The 18,731-nt window shown below is 34.1% G+C and overlaps 2 long non-coding RNA genes across 2 annotated transcripts; both read left to right on the top strand.

Annotated features, from left to right (window-relative positions):
- Positions 1-6,760: 6,760 nt before the first annotated feature.
- LOC135848720 (uncharacterized) lies at positions 6,761-7,726 on the top strand. Its single transcript, XR_010559419.1, has 2 exons — positions 6,761-7,052; positions 7,133-7,726. It is a non-coding gene; the product is annotated as an uncharacterized LOC135848720 (long non-coding RNA).
- A 706-nt stretch (positions 7,727-8,432) lies between these two features.
- On the top strand, positions 8,433-9,355 carry LOC135848808 (uncharacterized). The gene is made up of 2 exons (XR_010559439.1): positions 8,433-8,678; positions 8,788-9,355. It is a non-coding gene; the product is annotated as an uncharacterized LOC135848808 (long non-coding RNA).
- The last annotated feature ends 9,376 nt before the right edge of the window (positions 9,356-18,731 follow it).

Here is an 18,731-nt window from a genome sequence, read left to right as displayed (position 1 = left end):
CCTTGCTAAAAAGGAAAAATGATGAAATTTTGAAAATTTTAAGAAGTATGAAAAATTATGATGAAGGAAAGACCCCATAAAGAAAATGCGTAGAATAATTTTGGAATCTCTAAAGAGAAACTCATAGGATGAAACTTTACAGGAAAAAGGTAATCAAGGAAAAACAGCAACATCTCAAAGGCAAAATTACCTTACCAGACCGATGCGAAATGGAGGTCACCCAATATTGTACGAGTCGGGATTGCAGATACACTCTTCAATAAACAGCAATAAAGTATTTAAATTGAACTTTGATAATGAAATATATGTATATCTAGTCTCAGAAAAAGTGTCCTATGTGGCTCTAGATAGCGTGTATGCGTATGAGAGATATATACATGAAGTATGCAAGGAAAAAATAAAATCAGGAGAAATGAATAAAACTTCATATGTCGGAATGCTCATGATAAGAACGATTCAAGCAGTCGATGATGAGAACCGAATATGGAGTTACCCTAGGTCATTTCCGATTCTATTCAAAGACGAAAGAGAAAAATTTAAAAATGAAGCCTTTGCACAAACTAGACTGCTAGGGTACTCTGATCTCAACTGTGTAATGCTTATAAAAAACTCAGAAATTTACTCCACGTTACAAACCCAAATCCACCAAAATTCAGTCGTGCTTCAAAACGAAATGGAAGAAGAATTGATTTACTTCATCATATTAGGAATGTCAAACCGACAAAAACTGGGAAAAATCTTGAGAGAACTTGAAACAAAAACTTTGAAACTAACTGACGAAAACAGAGAAACTCTTGTTGAGATAAACCCCATTTGGCAACATTCTGATGATCGTGAGATAAGAAAATTCCAAAATAACCTTGCATTCGATATTGTTCAAAATTTGAAGGAGAACGAAACCACGATTCTTGCCGAAAAATACCGAGGTGTCTTAAATATACTACAGACATTTCAGAAATGTATAATCCCACTCCCAGAAAATTTTGACGAAAACAATAACTGGTTAACAATAGGAACTGAAAAAATTGGAAAAATCCTACTACTTACAGACAAAGCTTACATAACGAAACCCACAAAGGAAATTTTAAGAAAATGGACCCTAAAAACAACAGAAAACGGTCACCTTATACTGATTATTCCACCAACGAAAAGAACTCATACCAAAAGAACTAAATTTTACAACCCACGAGAAGCCCAGAAACAATATAAGTGGCACATGAAAGTAAAAAACATGAAATTTGGATAAAACCATCTACTCAAAAATCCCAACATTCCCTATCCTAATACTGTCTAAGCCATTCAACTACATGTTTCTCTCTCCAATCTGTTTCAGAATATGGTTCCAATCATGACTGTTTTACTCACCCTACACTATGCCACAAGCAACCATCTTGACGTGGAAGTTGTCGCTGGTGGTTACTTTCGGAAATTATCAAAAATTATCTCATACGAAAACTCCCTACTTTTAGAATACACCGTCCCCTTAAAAATGCCTAAACAAAACAATTTTGGAAAAATGAGAATAAATGAGTGCCCAGAAGGCTTAACCAGCTTCTGTAATATAAAAATGAAAAACTATGAAATGTTAGAAACTCTAGACAAATTTGTTGGCAAAACCATAAAATCTTACAACTTTGATTCAAAATACCTGAATAAACGAGAAAAAAGAGGCATCCAGTTTTTCGGAGACTTTTATAACTGGTGCTGCAACCTAATAACTCTAAAGGAAACCGAACCACTCTACCAAAACCAGGAATCCCTAAACCAAAACTATAAAATACTGAGAACTGAACTTATAAATAGCCATGCGGAACTTTTTAACACCACTCAAAAACTAAACACCTTCTCTAAAACCATTGTATCCGAATTCGAGGAAATGAATAATAGAATAAATTCTATTTTTGAAGACTACATAAAACCTGAGACTGACTTCATGACCCAGTCTCAGGAAAACATCCTAAACTTAATTAATATTATTCAGAAAATTGCCTTCGAAAATTTCATGAGGGACATCCTCCTGCACTGCAAAGCCCACAAACTACCCTCTACCCTTGTCGACATTGAAACTTTGAAAAATGACCTAGAAAAACTAGAACAAAATTTGAAAAAAAGTAAATTTTCACTTGAGATTGACATATCAAAAATCCAAAACTATTACACCCATCCCTTAACTACCTGTTCAATATCCGAAAATGAAATTTCCCTGCACATTAAAGTACCCATCAAAACAAAAAATGCGTTATGGGAAGTTTTTGAATTTTTACCCATACCCTTTATTTTTGAAAATGAAATATGCTATATGCATACTGAGCCATCTTACTTATCTTTTGACTATGAAAATGAAAATGCAAAAATTATAACAGGTACCTCAATAAAAAACTGCAATGAAAATTCAGGACTTTGTTACATTTCATCCTATGAGGATACAGCCGATGAATTTCCTCTATGTATAGAAGCCATATTCAAGAAGAAATCTAGAAATGAACTTGATAACATTTGTGGATTTAGGTGTGAAAAGAACCACGACAAAATTATTATACGAAAAATAGATGAAACCGAATTTATACTGACAAACCTGAAACAGGAACTCTACATTAACAACGCAAAAACTCAAGGAAAAACCAAACTTAACTTCACACTAGACCATTACGGTGCAATGAAAATAAAACTACCATGTGACTACGAACTAACAGATAACGTAAAAACATTAATCGAAACACAATTCCCATGTATACAGAAATCTGAAAAATATTCGTACCATAGAATCCTACCTGTCCAATGGACAGAATTCGAAACTCTTTCAGCCGATGCCCTATCGAAAAATACTATATTTTTCAAAAACGTATCAAAAATAGTCAACAAAAACTGGAAAGACCTAACCCCAAATTTTGCTATAAAAACTTCTACAGAAGAAATCAAAAACAGAATAAGACTGATTGAAATGAAAAAACCCCCAAAAGGGATGTTTGAAAATCAATTTTGGGGGGATATTTTCTATATCTCGTGGCTAACAATCCTAACCTTTATCGTAATTGTTGAAACAATAATCATTCTAAAACTATATTCCCTATACCTCAGCAGACAAATTCCCATTACTACCACCAGAATCGACAGCTCTAATTTGTAAATTAATTTTAAGAAAACTATTATAATGATCAAAATAAAGGTGATATATGTTTATTTGTAAGGTTGTTAATTGTAAGGTTGTTAAATGCTCGGGACGAGCATTTTCTAAAGGAGGGGGATAGTTGTCACGTACAGAAATGCGAGTAGGAAATGTATAAAAAAACATCACGAAAAATTCCACAACAAAAAGTACCGATATGTGGTTTGATTGATAAACATAACGGTACATTCGCACGTTCAAGGGCGAGGTGGATAGCCCAGGCATAGCGCCTGGCGCTAATGAACGATTAGTCGCGAAATAATTAAAGTAGAAGAAACAACTATCCGCCTCCTCGTAATAATAACCGAATAGAAAAATTGAATCGTGTATATTATATTGTGAATCGAAAAAACGTTGATGTTACCTGTATCTAATCGGAGGAAATATCTATCTTGTTCGAATGCGTGTAAATATATGATAATTTTGGTAACTGTGATATTCGTGTCGAAAATACTGCTGAGTGACTTATGATCTATTTGCTTGTGCGTAAAGTCGAATACGTTATTATCAACTTTGGTGCGAAGGGGCGGAGTTACACTATCAAGCGGATATAAATCAATTATCATTTAAGAAATTGATAGAGTGATACTCGGATAGATCGGGGTTAGGTGAGGTAGATGAGAAAGACTATCAGGTGGGTTTATAATAATACTTTCTACCTAAAGATTTTCTGATAAATATTCCTAAGGGATTATTTTCAGGCACCATGCTAGCTCAATAGGTGCTTGTACTGATCAATACGAATACCCTTTATACACATACAATTTCTTATTATCGTGTGGAAATGAAACATGAGACAATTGTTTTACAAATTGTATTATTATCATAAAACAATTGCGGACTTGTACATATTAATTATGGGGTTCAAAGTCATAATTAATTTTAAAATAGGTATACACTACCTAATGCTATACTAAAATAGTAGTTAAGTAGATATTGTAGTTATTTCTCAAAAAGTTAGTTAAAACCTAGTAAAGATTGAGCATATCAAATAAAGGGGATGATTCATTTTACCTTAATTTAATCGAGCGAACGCAACACGGACAGGATTTCGGGTACATCTCCTGCCTCAACACTGTACACGTTCCCTGCTCGTCGGGGTGCTACTCATACTAAGCATGTCGCGGGGTATTGGTTTTAAATACACATTGCCAGGGGTCGAATTCCTCAAGATCCGGATCGAATGAGGTCTTCTCCAAAATTTCATTAATCAATCAACATAACGTGATTAATGTTAAAATACAAAACATATTAACCTCGCAGTGGGTTACATCAAAAAGCTAGCGGATTATATCCTTAAGGGATTAATCGGCGATAATTTACTGAGGGTAGGAACCAAACATCGTATTAGCACTCGCGATTACTGAAACGAAGCACAGAACCATCCTTAAGGGGGCTCATACTTAGTGAGAGATTTTACGTTACATTACACTTTTTGGAAAATATTTCCAAGTCCAGCCTGTGAAGCAGACTGTCAGAGATTCATTATACTAACACTTTACCAAAAATCAGAATCCTCGAGATGGTCTGTGCAATGGGTTATATAGGCGAAAGTTCAAGGATATGTATCCGAGCTTGGAGCGACCTACGCTCGGACATATTTGTATACTTACCTTGGGCTCCAGAAATGTAGGAGAAGTACATTAAACTTCTTCGAAAGAGGGGTTACGATATAACCTCCGACGAGAGGTTATTGTCCTACCTCTCTACGGAGTTTAGGCATATCTGCTCCTTACAAAATCTCAACTTTTTTTCTGATTTTCAATGTTAATTTTCAAATTTTAAACTTCGGTAGAAAAGTGATGGTTCAAGCCACAGATCCAAAAATTTTTCAGTGGTCTTCTGAGGTTCTCCTGCAACTTTTTTTTGCATCCGTCCTCCAAATTTCCCACAAAAAAAAGAAGTCAGAGACGACCTACCCTACTTCTCACACACTCATAAAAAAATGAGGTATATAAAGAACGATCGCTCACTTTTTTATACTGTTATGGCATCTTAAAAAATCAGAAAAATGTTGTCACAATTGGTCAACAGTTAGCTTACATGAGCAGCTACGAGTAACTTGAAGGGAACCTTTTGAAGTGACATTATCTTGATTTGAACGAAACCAAGTTAAATAAGAATAGCACGTCCTAAAAACCTTTGTAATTAAAATTTTAAGCAATAGAATCCATTTTTCAATTTTTGGCGAACTTTTTGAAAATTCAAAAATTCAGAGAAGCCTTCTTACGAGTATGCCTATTCCACACCTTGCTTTGAAAACTCCTAGTTTTGGACCATTTTGGGGCCTCGAGTGAGTTTTGAATAATCTCCAAAAATTTCAAATTCCCCCAGAGTTTCCAAAATATTTTTAATGCACTTTTTTTCTCAAGTGAGCAGTTATGCAGACGCATATATCACCGCAAAAATTTCGTTTAAGGTTTGCTACTTTTGAAAATTTGATTTTTTCATTTTTTTTCCTGGACTTCCCAAATTTATTAAAAATTTAGTTTTGAATTGGCACTCTCAAAATTTCGAGCCAAGTAACCATCCAAGACAGACAGAGGATGCTCAATTGCTCAATTAGCACCAATCACTGTTGTAAGCGATAAAGCTAATTTTTAGCTTCCAGATCGATTTGAAATTTCTACAGGAAATCGAAAAGTCGTTGATGCTCCAGAATAGCCTGAAGCTGGAAACTTTCAAAATTGAGGGGGGAAAATCTTAAAGTGAAATAAAATATGTACCTAACTATTTAATGATTCATATTGTTTGAAAAAATATTTTACAAAAAAGTTTAAAAATCACAATACCTAATTACCTATGTAAAAATAGCAGCTTTTTCAAATTTTCAGAAATTCATCTAAAATCCAAAAACAAACTCCACAATTCTGAAATTTTGGTTACGAAGGTTTTTACAATGTGCACTTTTAATCTGACTTGATTTTTTTCAAATCGAAGGCTGAGAAAATGAAGCCCTCACCCCACCCCCCTTAGAAATAATACAAATTGCGTGAAAAATCCAAGAAGCCAATTGAGCAGAGCAGCTCTGAGATTTTGTTAATTGCGAGGGTTATTTCATTTACAATAATTTTCTGAAGTCCATCATTCCAACATATCCCACATGAATTTCTGATTTTATCTAATCACCAAGCAGATCCAATCAGACCTCAGATTGGTCGAATTTTATCTATTCAGATGATCAAATTCGATAGGGAAAACCTGATTTGATCGGATTATACGGTACAATCCTTTTTTATAAGGTATAAGTAGTTCGAATATATAACCCTGTAAACCCCCCTCCCCCTCCACGATTAAAAGCAATGATAATTAAATCGCGAGAGAATTTTTCTTCGATGAATACAAACACAGGTTTCTAAGTACACATTATTTTGCAAAAATTTTCAAAATGCTGATTACTTTTCCATAGGTATTTCAAAAAAATTTCAAATTTCGAATCTCATGATTCCATCTAGACAAGGGAAAGTAACTATAAACAATGGCATAAAAAGAAAAATTAAATTTTTGCAAAACTCTGGCGAATTCCGAAAAAAGGTGAAAAATTGAAGACCCTAATGAACCAATGTCATTTTGACGCAAGGTTGCGTTAATGAACATGTGCTCGGTTTCTTCATCTGCTTCGTACCTACACTCATTTGACAGCTTGAAAACCAGCGATATTCGTATAACCACGCAGTGTCATTTCACTGGTTTTTCTATAAAACTCGCATGTATAATTGCTTAATCGAAAGAAAAAAAAATAAAAAATACGAAAATCAAAGGTGCAGAAAAGTACATATAAAACAGATAGCATTCGTTCTGTATGCATTTCTCCTTCATCTCGATGAGCAAAAGCGTGAAAATGAAAACAATCGTGGTAGTATTTCTTATTGCAGTCTGCTTCCAAGTAAGTTTCCAATTCTGACTGCGTTGAAATGTGATAGTATAATATTAACTCTAATGCCTGCTGATTTTTTTAAATCACAGAATACGAATGCGATACCTTTAGGCGACCCTTTTGCTGATTTGATCCGCCAACATCTCGGAGGAGGCGGAGGTGGTCCTATATCGACGTTCGGTGGAGGTGATTCATCTTACCCTCCTGTAAGAGTCATGAGTCGTGTACCGTCCCGTGGTGGAAGTTTCTCGCTTTTTGGCGATTCTGATCCTGATGAAGGTCGCAGAGGTGGCCGCAGTGGTGGAGGTCTTTTCAAACCTAAGGATAGTAATGCAGGAAATTCCAAAAGTGAGGAAAACAGAGGAATTCGCAGACCAGCACCAGTACCAGTTACCGTCCCGAGGACTATGAGTATGCCTTGGGGTAGGCGGCCATGGTGAAGATGACTACACTGGTCCATCTTCGAGATGCTTTGATTATATAAAATTGATCATTATTCACGAATTATCTCACTACACGTTATAAATTAATTAGATTATACGAACTGATATGCCCATATTTCAATATTACACGCTACTAAGTATTCGATAACGAATTGCGCATCAACAGGTAGGTCTATTTCATTTTAGAACCATTTTATATTAAATATCTGAAGATTAAAATACATACTATTTGCAACATGATCCCAGTTTTCATAAATTTTTCACACGTAGACCATATTATTGAAGTTTCTGACGCTGGTCTCCTTGAAATGTGTTCATACAAAGTGACTACAATTACTTGATACTCTTAATTTCATTCTTGGTTCGAAACTACCAACCAAATTTAAGAAAATGTATTAACTTTCTTCTGAATATGAAACAAAAAAGAATTTTTTTTTTGAGAAATTAAGTTGATATGGTTGTGGTAAATGGGTACGTAATTTGTTTTATGCTGTAAAAAGATTTCTGGAAAATTCCACTCCTCTTTCGCCTCTTCACTCATTTCTTAAGCATCCGTTGTCGCTTTCCAGAACGTAAAGAAAAATCAACAAATTACATTTTTGCACAATCATCTCGTGTTATCTCAAAGTAAAAATGAAATAACGAATCAAAACAATTAGGTATATTGCATTGAAACAGAGAGATCAGATTATTCATTATTTACCCTTTGAACGTACGAGGTACATATTTGTAGGTACCTACCTAATTCTTTTTCGAAATTTGACTGTTTTTTAATACTGTGTACAAAGAGTTTAAAATTTTGAATCTTTGAGCTTTCATTTTTGGAGAATGATTGAGCACTGATTCAGAGAGATCAAAACAAATCCTTGCTGGGCTTGCTGGGCTGGTTCAAATTTTTTTAAAAATGACTTTCTACTTAATGAACCAATGTCAGTAGACACGAAGTTGTCTTAATGAACAAGTGTCAGATTCATCTGAATTTTCCATTTATGCAGGAATTGTTTTTCTATTCAGTGTGATTGAAAAGAAAAAATCGAAAACATAGCAACTATAACGCCTATTATCAATTTGGAAAAGGTATAAAAGGAGAAGTACGCATTTCTCGTTTCAGTTCTCGCGTTCACTTCAGCCTAGAGAAGACAGCAAAATGAAAATAATCGTGGTAATATTTCTCATCGCAGTTTGCCTCCAAGTAAGATTCAAATTATGATCATCTTCCAAGTGTTGCTTACAAATGTACATATGGAATTAGTACATCAAAGTTAATATTTTGATGATTTTTTTTTTTTTTTAAATCACAGAGTTGCTTGGCTTGCTATCTAGGCAGACAGTATCTCAACTACATTCGTCAATCTCTTCAAAGACGCAATTCCCAGTACTCCGGTGATGAAAATGATTCGCCATATCCAATGAATCCCTATGATCGCTCACAGCCTCGTTATCGCAATGGTGGTGATTTTGATAATGGTGATGGTATTGGTATTGATGGAGATTTTGACAATAGCAATGATGTTGATGATGCAGGACGTAGAGGAGGTCGTCGCAATGGTCGCAATGGTGGACGGATTGGTGATCGTGTTGATTCTGATGTTGGAGCTGGTGACAATCAAGGCCGCAGAAATGATGAAAATAAAGATGATCGCAGAAACAATAACGTAGTAGTTGATGGCAGAAATAATGAAAGTAATAACAATGGACGCGATGATCCATCGCAAAATTCACAAAAACAACAACGGGTGAATTAATCGAACATGAGCACTTTTTTCGTGCAACATTTTTTTGCTCATCAACTACCTAAGTGTTATGTTTAGCATTATTTATGTAAGTACTTGATCATTGGAAAATTAAAATTCATATTTGCAAAGGTAATTCCACTTTTATCAACATGCATTATTTCATATGCGAATCATCGTGAATTTTGTGAAAGCTGTTCGATTCAACCTAAAATCACTTGGTACTGGAAGGAGCTGTGGAAATAATTTTATTCCAAATAGTTTTTTTCTATTCTGCTTGTGAGGGACAGGAGCGAGTTCTTTTTGAACTTACATCAAAATTTCTCAATTTATTTAGAAATGAAATGTTAAATTTTTCTGACTAAGGGAATCTTTACAACTTATATCCAGTCTGGAATTGAGCTCATTGAAAGAGCATAAGATAGGTACCTTAGAACCGAATTTTGAACTGCTGAAGCTGATATTTTAAATTTTTGGTGAATTTTTGAAAATCGTGGAAATAGCCAATCCTCAAACTTACATTATTTTTCTTCAAAAAGAGGAAAAATATCGAAACAAAACTCCGAGAGTCAGTTTGAAAACTGAAATCAACCAGTCGAATCGACTTTTTTTCAGCGATTTCAAATAACTTCAAAAAACGTTGCAACCAATTTTGGAACCTGAAAATCCTGGGTTTGTAATAAGTTCAACAATCTGAAGGTTGAAGGTTTAAGGTTAAAAAGTTTATTTTTTTCAAGTTCTCAGACCTTGCAAAGTAGCAAAATCATATACGATATTTTTGTAGCCTATTTCACCCAACAACAGGCTGTTAGGAAAACTCCAAATTGGCTTAAAAGTGGTTGGAATGGGGGGAGGGGGGATGGGGTAGGGTGGTCCTTATTTCCGAAGTTGGGATTTTCCTTCCTCCCAACCTCCGAAGTGGTAACCTATGGTGAGAAAATAATTCCTACTCAGGCTGCGGTGGGCCCCTCAATTTCTCAATTATTTCCAAAAACTTTATAAAAATACAATTTCACTGTAACATTTAAAAATTTTATGTTCTGATATCTCTAAAAAGTCTCTTTTGAGTAAAAATAAACTCTCATTGCAATTTTAGCCCCCTCCATTGACAACCAAGCTGACCCCCTGAGATATCTGAAATTGAATGTAAAATACGAATTTCAGCTATTCTAAGGGGACCGACTTGATTTTCTAGGGATGAGATTAATATCCTGATGAGAATTCATTTTATTCAAGAGACTTTTCAAAATTGTTAGAACTTGAAATTTTTGAATTTTAAAAATCTTGCTTTGAAGTTGAATTTTTCAAATTTTTGAAAATTGAGAGGCCCACCGCAGGCCGAGTTTTTTAAAAATGAAAAAAAAAAATAGGGAATTATTTTCTCACTAGAGGTCACTACTTTGAGGACTGGGAGCAGAAGGAATCGCGATTTTTTTTGTCATACTGATATGAGGAAATATGCCTTCATCGCGTAAGCGATGCTTATTAGAAATATCTATTAGAATATCTCCCGCCTATACTGAAAGTAGGTCAATGTGAGAACTATGTTTTAGAAACAATGCGCATGTCTCATAGAAAAGATCATAGGCATGTATCCATCCGCAACACGTAGCTGGAGGCTCCGTGGATCGGATCTCTGACCAGCAACTTTACTTAGTTTCGGCAGATCGCGAATGCTGGTTCTCAGTCAGCTTAAGGATGATGGAGCTCGTCTCCTCTCCTTGGGCTTTACGTTTTAGGTACCCACCTTATGAAGTGGTTAACGTGTGCAATTTAACACGATAGTTTTTCGTAAGTTTAATTATCGTGGTACTTATTGGGCAAACCCCAGATCCTGCCGGCCATCTGGATTGCTTCTCAACAAAAGGTACTTCGTGTAATCCATTTCTACTGCCGAGCCTAGTATGAGTGAGCTCCTGCGAAAGAGGTAGAAAAAGCGTACAGTGTTATTTGATCTTGGTTCTCATAAAGGTATTTAGTACTTAACCTACTAACACCTATCATTATGGAAATAGTCGAATATGTACATCATAACTAACGCGAGTTGTGTGGCATACACCAGAGTGTATGTCCATTATGAAATATGTCTCATATGGATTTTATATTTAGAACTAACCATATCCTGTCTGACACGTACTTACATATTATTCTTTTTATCAATAAATCACATTGTAACCTCTCCGAGTCAAATGTGTATTATTTATTGGTAAATATGAGTGATTATATGAAGGGTGAATTGGTGTTAACTGGAACCTCTCCTATGAACTGAGCTATCCAAGGCAAGGCAAATATTCCTTGTAAATAGGAAAAGATGATAATAAGGCTTTTGTCGTATTGCGGGTTGCATATCGGTTTGCCTGAACTTTATCGGTTTGGTGGGCATTCTTATCAGTGAGTATCAGAATTTCATATTTTGAGCAATTTTCACAAGGTGTTTTTGAAATTTATAGCTTTTGTTTAGTTTTTCCTTCAATTTTAAACACTGTTGAATCCTGTGATGGAAAAAGATCCGCTCTTTGTCGAGGTTCAAAGACGTTTTGTCAACTTCTTTAAAAATCGACGAAGAGAGGATCTTTTTCCATTACAGGGTTTAACAGTGTTTAAAATTGAAGAAACAACTAAATAAAAGCTATAAATTTCAAAAACACCTCGTGAAAATTGTTCAAAATATGAAATTTTGATACTCACTGATAAGAATGCCCACCAAACCGATAAAGTTCAGGCAAACCGATATGCAACCCGCAATACGTCAAAAGCCTTATTTCCCCCTATCACAGTTAAGCTAGAACTAACTCTATCAATACATTTAAGGATCGCCCTAGGGGGGGGGAGGGTTGACTTTTGGAAAAAGTCGAAGTCTCAAACGATTCATTTGCCAAAATATGTGACGCGGCACGACAAAATCGACCTTCAAACTGAAAACAAGTTTTTGAGTTATGGGGGGTTAAAGTTTTCAGTCCAGTTCTGCTCGTTTAGCGGAAGCGCTTGCGTTCTGATCATGTTCTCCGGATAAACTGAGCTAAACATAGTCTTGGATAACGTTTCTTGCCTGTTTTGTGTGAATATCACTGGGTAAAATGGTTATTTACATTGATACAGGGGGCTCAGTCATGATTGCGCACATTTTTTCAAGTTTTTTTTCATTTTTTCATTATTTTCAATTTTGAAATCGATCAAATCGATCTGGAGGCGAAACAAAACGTTCTACGAGAAAAATACGTCGAGCAAAGTTGTAGAGAATTAAATTTCCAAAAACCTATAAGAGGTTTATTTTTTTCCAAAATGCATAGTTTTTCCGTTTTTCTCAAAAAACAGAAATTTTATGGTATCATGAGGTTTTTGTTTTTTGAGAAAAACGGAAAAACTATGCATTTTGGAGAAAAATAAACCTCTTATAGGTTTTTGGAAATTTAATTCTCTACAACTTTGCTCGACGTATTTTTCTTGTAGAACGCTTTGTTTCGCCTCCAGGTTGATTTAAAAGTTAAAATAATGAAACAATTAAAAAAAAATCAAAAAAATCAAAAAAATGAGCACACTTCTGACTGGAGTACCATGTACATGGAGCTATGCAAATCATAGGGACTTCTGGGTGGTTTTAAATGATTTTTGAATGTCCGAAGACCAAAAATCCGTCAAAAAGTGAAAAATAATTTTTTCAGTCCGAAGGTCGATTTTGTTGTGCCGCGTCACATATGCAGTTTTGAAAAATGGGACGTTCGAAGAAGAAATTCCAAAAAAAATCTTTCAGTAAAGTTGGTAGAATCGGCACTTTCTAATTTTGACTAAGCTCATCCAAAATGTTTATTTTGAGGTAAAACCATCCCAAATTTTTTTTTTGAGTCACCCCTTCCCTCACATCAACCAGAGAAATCTGTTCATACGTGCTTAAAATTCAAAATGTTTGTTCCTGTGTGAGTGTGGTTTTTTTTCAAAAAAATGACGAAAAATCACCTTTTTCAAAGTTTTGAATTTTTTTAGAGCGTGTTGCGCCGATTTTTGAGCTTCACAAAAAATATGTTCTGAAAAAATTTTGCATAAAGGTCCCTCCCAGTGTTTTCCTACGAGTTTTTGAAATTTTCCACCCCCCCCCCCTCTAAATAAACCTCAAATATGATCATTTTTTTGGAAAAAATTCACACACGCACCTAACTAGAGACTACCTACCTATTTTTAATGGAAGTTTTAAAATTTTTGAACCACCCCCTCCAAAGAACGATAATTTTGAATTTTAAGCACGTATATGGACAGTGGACACAGGACATATTTCTCGAACTGTGGTGGGGTTGAGGGTCGACTCAAAATTTTTTTGGATGATTTTACATTAAAACTAACATTTTGAGGGGAGGGGGAGAGTTTCATCGAAATTCGAGAGAGTGCCGATTTGACCATCTTATCCTCAAAGGCTCTTTATTTGCATTATGATTATAAAGCTATGAGTCTCACCTGGAAAATATCTTAACTGGCAGAAATATTTTAAAACAGACGAATACGAGTCGAATCAGCGAGCCAAGATACATCTCAAGCCAAAATTCCAAGTGCCAAAGTGCATTTTTGAATTTTTGGTAAATTTCGAACCATTTGAGAAGTTCTGGAGCCTCTAGCAAATTTTTGAAAACTCTAAAGATAGCACCGCGATACCGTTTATAAGTAGTAAGGTTGATTTGGACTGTTTTTATGACTCTTTTTGAAACTCTGGAATTTCCGAAATATATGTCTGGAGGTTTCATAGAACGCCTTGAAACCACTTTCAATCGACTCATCATGTTGAAATTAGAATTATACGTAAATTTTGGCCTTCCAACTGCATTGGGTAAAATTACGTGGAAATTTTAACTTTTGAAAAAATCTGCTGGAAACTCGCCTATCAAAACTCTTCAAAACTTTACAGATTTGTTTCGAAATGAGTTAGAGGGGAGGGGTCAAAAATGTTACCGATTTTGTTTATTTTATACGAAAGAGAAAATGTCCGAAATAAGTAGTATCCGAAATCAGGGCAGTTAAAGGTATCTACGTACGTAATCTGATCACTTTTTTTTCATTTTTTGCCCAAATTTGATTTTTACAAATTGATTAAAAATCGAAAAATTCACTTTGGCATTTGAAATTTTTATGCAGTTTTGCATGCTCTTTTGATTCAGCTTTGTCCAGTTGAAAATGTTTTCTGCTGACTGGGATACCTACCTTAATGAGAATATTATTCAAAACAGGACCAAGCACTTACCTACTCATCATTGTAATTCACCTTCGAATCGATTGAGTGAAGAAAATATCTATGACAGCCTTTGGCATATGATCATCAAAGTCCGTGAACATACGTATACGTAAATTATGTATCGAGTTTCGGTGTAATACGTAATATTGTGAGAAAACTATCTTATGATAAATGTTTCAAAGCGTTTATGCAGTTTCATCTCGAATTCAAGGTTTCACTTTGTATTACCTTAATTGGACTTGACTAATGAAATTTTATACTTATCAAAATGATGCTGTTTTCTTTGAACTACTATATCCCCAAAAAATTCTCCGAAAAAGAATCATACACCCCGCCCTTATTAGGGGAGAGAATGTGAAGATGCTGTAAGTACCTAAGTAGATCAGTTACCTTAAGTACCTTTGATTTGAAGTTAAACGTATTTCCTAGGAAACCAAATTATTCAAAAATTTTAGTAATAAAATGTACTGATATCACTTTGAAAACCGCCCTTCAGTTTAACCAAATTTTTAAGGCTTTTCCTCCGAAGTCAAAATAATAAGTTGGTTCTGAGACACATTTTTAACATAATTTTTAATCAAAATAAGTTCCAATTATTAATACAAAATCATCAAGTGTGTGAGTTCAACAACATAAAGCTTTGTAAAAAAAAATTCGGACAGACACATAGTTTAGAAGAAGTTTGTTAATCTAACCTGGATTTTGAACTGTGTCCGCCCCAATTTTTTTTTACAAATTTTTATGTTGTTGAACTCACACACTTGATGATTTTGTATTAATAATTGGAACTTATTTTGATTAAAAATTATGTTAAAAATGTGTCTCAGAACCAACTTATTATTTTGACTTCGGAGGAAAAGCCTTAAAAATTTGGTTAAACTGAAGGGCGGTTTTCAAAGTGATATCAGTACATTTTATTACTAAAATTTTTGAATAATTTGGTTTCCTAGGAAATACGTTTAACTTCAAATCAAAGGTACTTAAGGTAACTGATCTACTTAGGTACTTACAGCATCTTCACATTCTCTCCCCTAATAAGGGCGGGGTGTATGATTCTTTTTCGGAGAATTTTTTGGGGATATCAGTAGTTTTTCTTACGTAGTGTGTGTACCAATTTTTTTCAAGTTTTTAAAAGTTTGACAGAAGTTTGGCAATTTATGATTTTTTTTGTTTTCAAAAGACAGAAGGAGTTCAATATCTCTTAAAGCGTCGAGAAGTTGTAATTTTTTTCAAAATTTTGACGTGTCAGAAATTGGGAAAACATTTTTTTTTATTCATAAATGTTAGACAATGTATTGCAAAGTCAGATACACATAATTATACTTCTTCTAAATTTTGGAAATATTGGTACAATTTTTCAATTTTTTAAAAGTCTATTAATTTAGAATGTTGAAAAATGTACACAATAATCATGTTTAGGTTTGCAATTCCTAAAACGAGAAAAAATTCAAAAAATGATTTTGAAAATAATTATCAAACTTTTAAAACTTGCCCAGATTTTTTTTTTAGTAAAAATTTTCCAAGTCTAATGGCAGGAATACATTAAGTACTTACAGTTACAGCCTTAAAACTAGAGGCATAGGATAAAAAATGAATAGGTACTAGTTTTTTCATTTTTCTTGGAAATGAAGGGAGTTGAAAAAATTTTTGTTTGGGCATAAATTAATGAAAATAGAATTATTCCTATTGATTGATAAATTTTTTTTTTCAATTTTGTACACAAAATAGTGATTTTTTTATAACTTTGAGCTTGAATAAGTCTTGAACGGTAAGTGCTGGCGCTTTGGTTATAAAAACCCTTTTGAAGAGGATAAAATTCTGCACATTTCAGTTCATTAAAATACCTAGTTGTGTGTTTGCAAAAAATTTCGTGTAATTTCAATTCAAAGTTGGTATGCTCATAAAAATCTGACCATAAAAATAAATGTTAAAATCATCATTTCTGTACAAAATTGAAAAAAAATTCTTATCCATCAACAGCAAATTCCATTTTCTTTAATATATGTCGAAACAAAAAATTTTCCAACCTCCTTCATTAATTCAAGGAAAAATGGAAAAAATGCATTCATTCTATTTCTATGGCTTATGGCTGTATTCATTCCTTCCTTGGACTTGGAGAATTTTTACTCAAAAAAAAAATCAAACAAGTTCCAAAACTGATGCTTCGTTGGAAAAGTTTTGATCCAAACTAAATTTAAAAAAAAAAAAATTCATGACCTGAGTGGGATTCGAACCATGCACCTCTTGCAGTATAACCAAGGCAAAACTCAATGAGCCACGACGACTACATTGGAACTTGCCGCTTTCAACGTTATACAGGCGAGATCGGTACAACATGCACGTAAATGTGTAAATGTTTCAAATGTAACGGTTGCTGACATTACATGCACTTTTAAATTTTTAATCAAAGCTACAGAACTTATTCAGAAACGAAATACATTGAAATTTTGTACATGGGTTCTTCAAACATGAGAAGAATTTCCTTTCCTATTCGCTTTTTAAAAGGAGTTGCCTTTTCTCCGTATTTCACATTTGAAAATAAGTGAAATCTCAGAATCATTGCAACTTTGAAGATGTTAGATTTCGCTCAAAATTCTCAATATAAGTTTTTTCAAACTCAAAAAATACATTTTAAAAATAAAAATCAATTAATTTTGAAAAATGACCGTTATTTTAAACTTTTCAAACTCAACTAATACTGGAAAACTTTAATCAAAGGTACAGAGCTTTTTCGGAAACGAAATACGTTGAAATTTTGTATATGAGTTCTTCAAACATGAGAAGGATTTCCTTTCCTATTTGCATTTTGAAATGAGTTGCCCTTTTTTAGTATTATCCATTTGAAAATCGGCGAAATCTCAAAATTATTGCAACTTTGAAAGCTCATGGAGCTTTTAGTTGATGTTTGATTTCGCTCAGAATTGGCATATAGGTTTTTTCGAACTCAAAAAATATATTTTTGAAATAAAATTCAATTTTTTCAAAATTTTGGGGCCCCAAATTGGGGGGCAAAAGGTCAAATTTCAAAATTTTCGAAATTTGACTTCACTAGTCCGTAATGGTAGATAAAAACAACCCAATTCCAAAATTTCGCAAAAATCCACTCAGCCGTTTTCTCTGTATAGTGTTTGAAGATGGCGAAGAATTTTACAAAAATGACAAAATAGAGCCAAATTGTAGTTTCGCGAATTTTCATCGTACGAACTTCGTTTTAGTCTCAAATGAAAGCGCGTGAAAAATTAGAAAATTTGCTTCTTTGAAATTTTTTAATTTAATGCATGCTTTCATAGCAAAATGAGTTGGCGGCATGCGCGCTATCAAAGGCGAGTTGGTTTCAGAATATCAGTGTCACGCTTCTCTTGTGTTGTCGTCCGTTCGTTCTCGTTGGTATTCGTCTATTCGTGTTTCGGGAGGGCGGGGTGGGGCACGAGCGTGCCCCTGGATACTAAACTCGTCGAAATATTTTTTTATCGGCATTTTACTTAAAAGGCATCTCCTCCACCATCAAAGTTCGATTCCAATTAATTGGGTATTTTGTGGACGCATTAATGAATCAAGGTTCCTAGTTTTAATTTATTGTTTTTCCAACATTCGTGTATCTACTTATGTACCTTGTTTGGCATATATTGCGAAAATACTTGCTTTCTGATGAGTAAAAAATTCTAAGATTTTTACGTAGATGAATATCCCTTTTGCTCCTCTAATCGTCTTAAAAAAATTGTTTTGAGAAAAGGAAAGGTAGGTGCAGCTTGTTTATGGTTTTTACTGACCCGATTTTTTTAATTGCCCAATTGGAAATGTAGGGTGTGTATAAGCACGAGGAAATAACTCACCTGCCTACTAGTAATAAAAAATACCAGCTGCAAAAAAACTAAAAGCAAGTTCATTTGAGAGAATTATTTGCGTATTTAAAATGCTCTTTAGCGAACACCTCCACGCCGTAAGAAAAAGCTGTTATTTTAATCCCTTTTAGAGCATTTTTTTTTATTCGCCCTGTTTGGTTATGATAAAGGAATTTACAATGAGAAAACATTGTTTGGTTAACAGTTCAAAACAGAATAATTATTTGAGAAATAGGTATCTACGTGGGTTTAACCTCACGCTCCAAGACTTTTTTTCAATAAACTGAATAAGTTGGTAGCGATTATCAAAAATTTTCTAATGATTTCTCTCTTTTTTTTGTTTTGTATTAGAAATTGCTGAGCAACGGATTCCATGCTTTGGAATGAAATCCCCTTCTCACTCTGCCCGATAAAAATAAGTGCAGAAAAAAATCAAACTAATAACACAAAAGGTG

This window comes from Planococcus citri, chromosome 5 (assembly GCF_950023065.1).
Source record: "Planococcus citri chromosome 5, ihPlaCitr1.1, whole genome shotgun sequence".
Classification (NCBI taxonomy): Eukaryota; Metazoa; Arthropoda; class Insecta; order Hemiptera; family Pseudococcidae; genus Planococcus; species Planococcus citri.
This window is presented reverse-complemented; position numbering and strand designations above follow the sequence as displayed.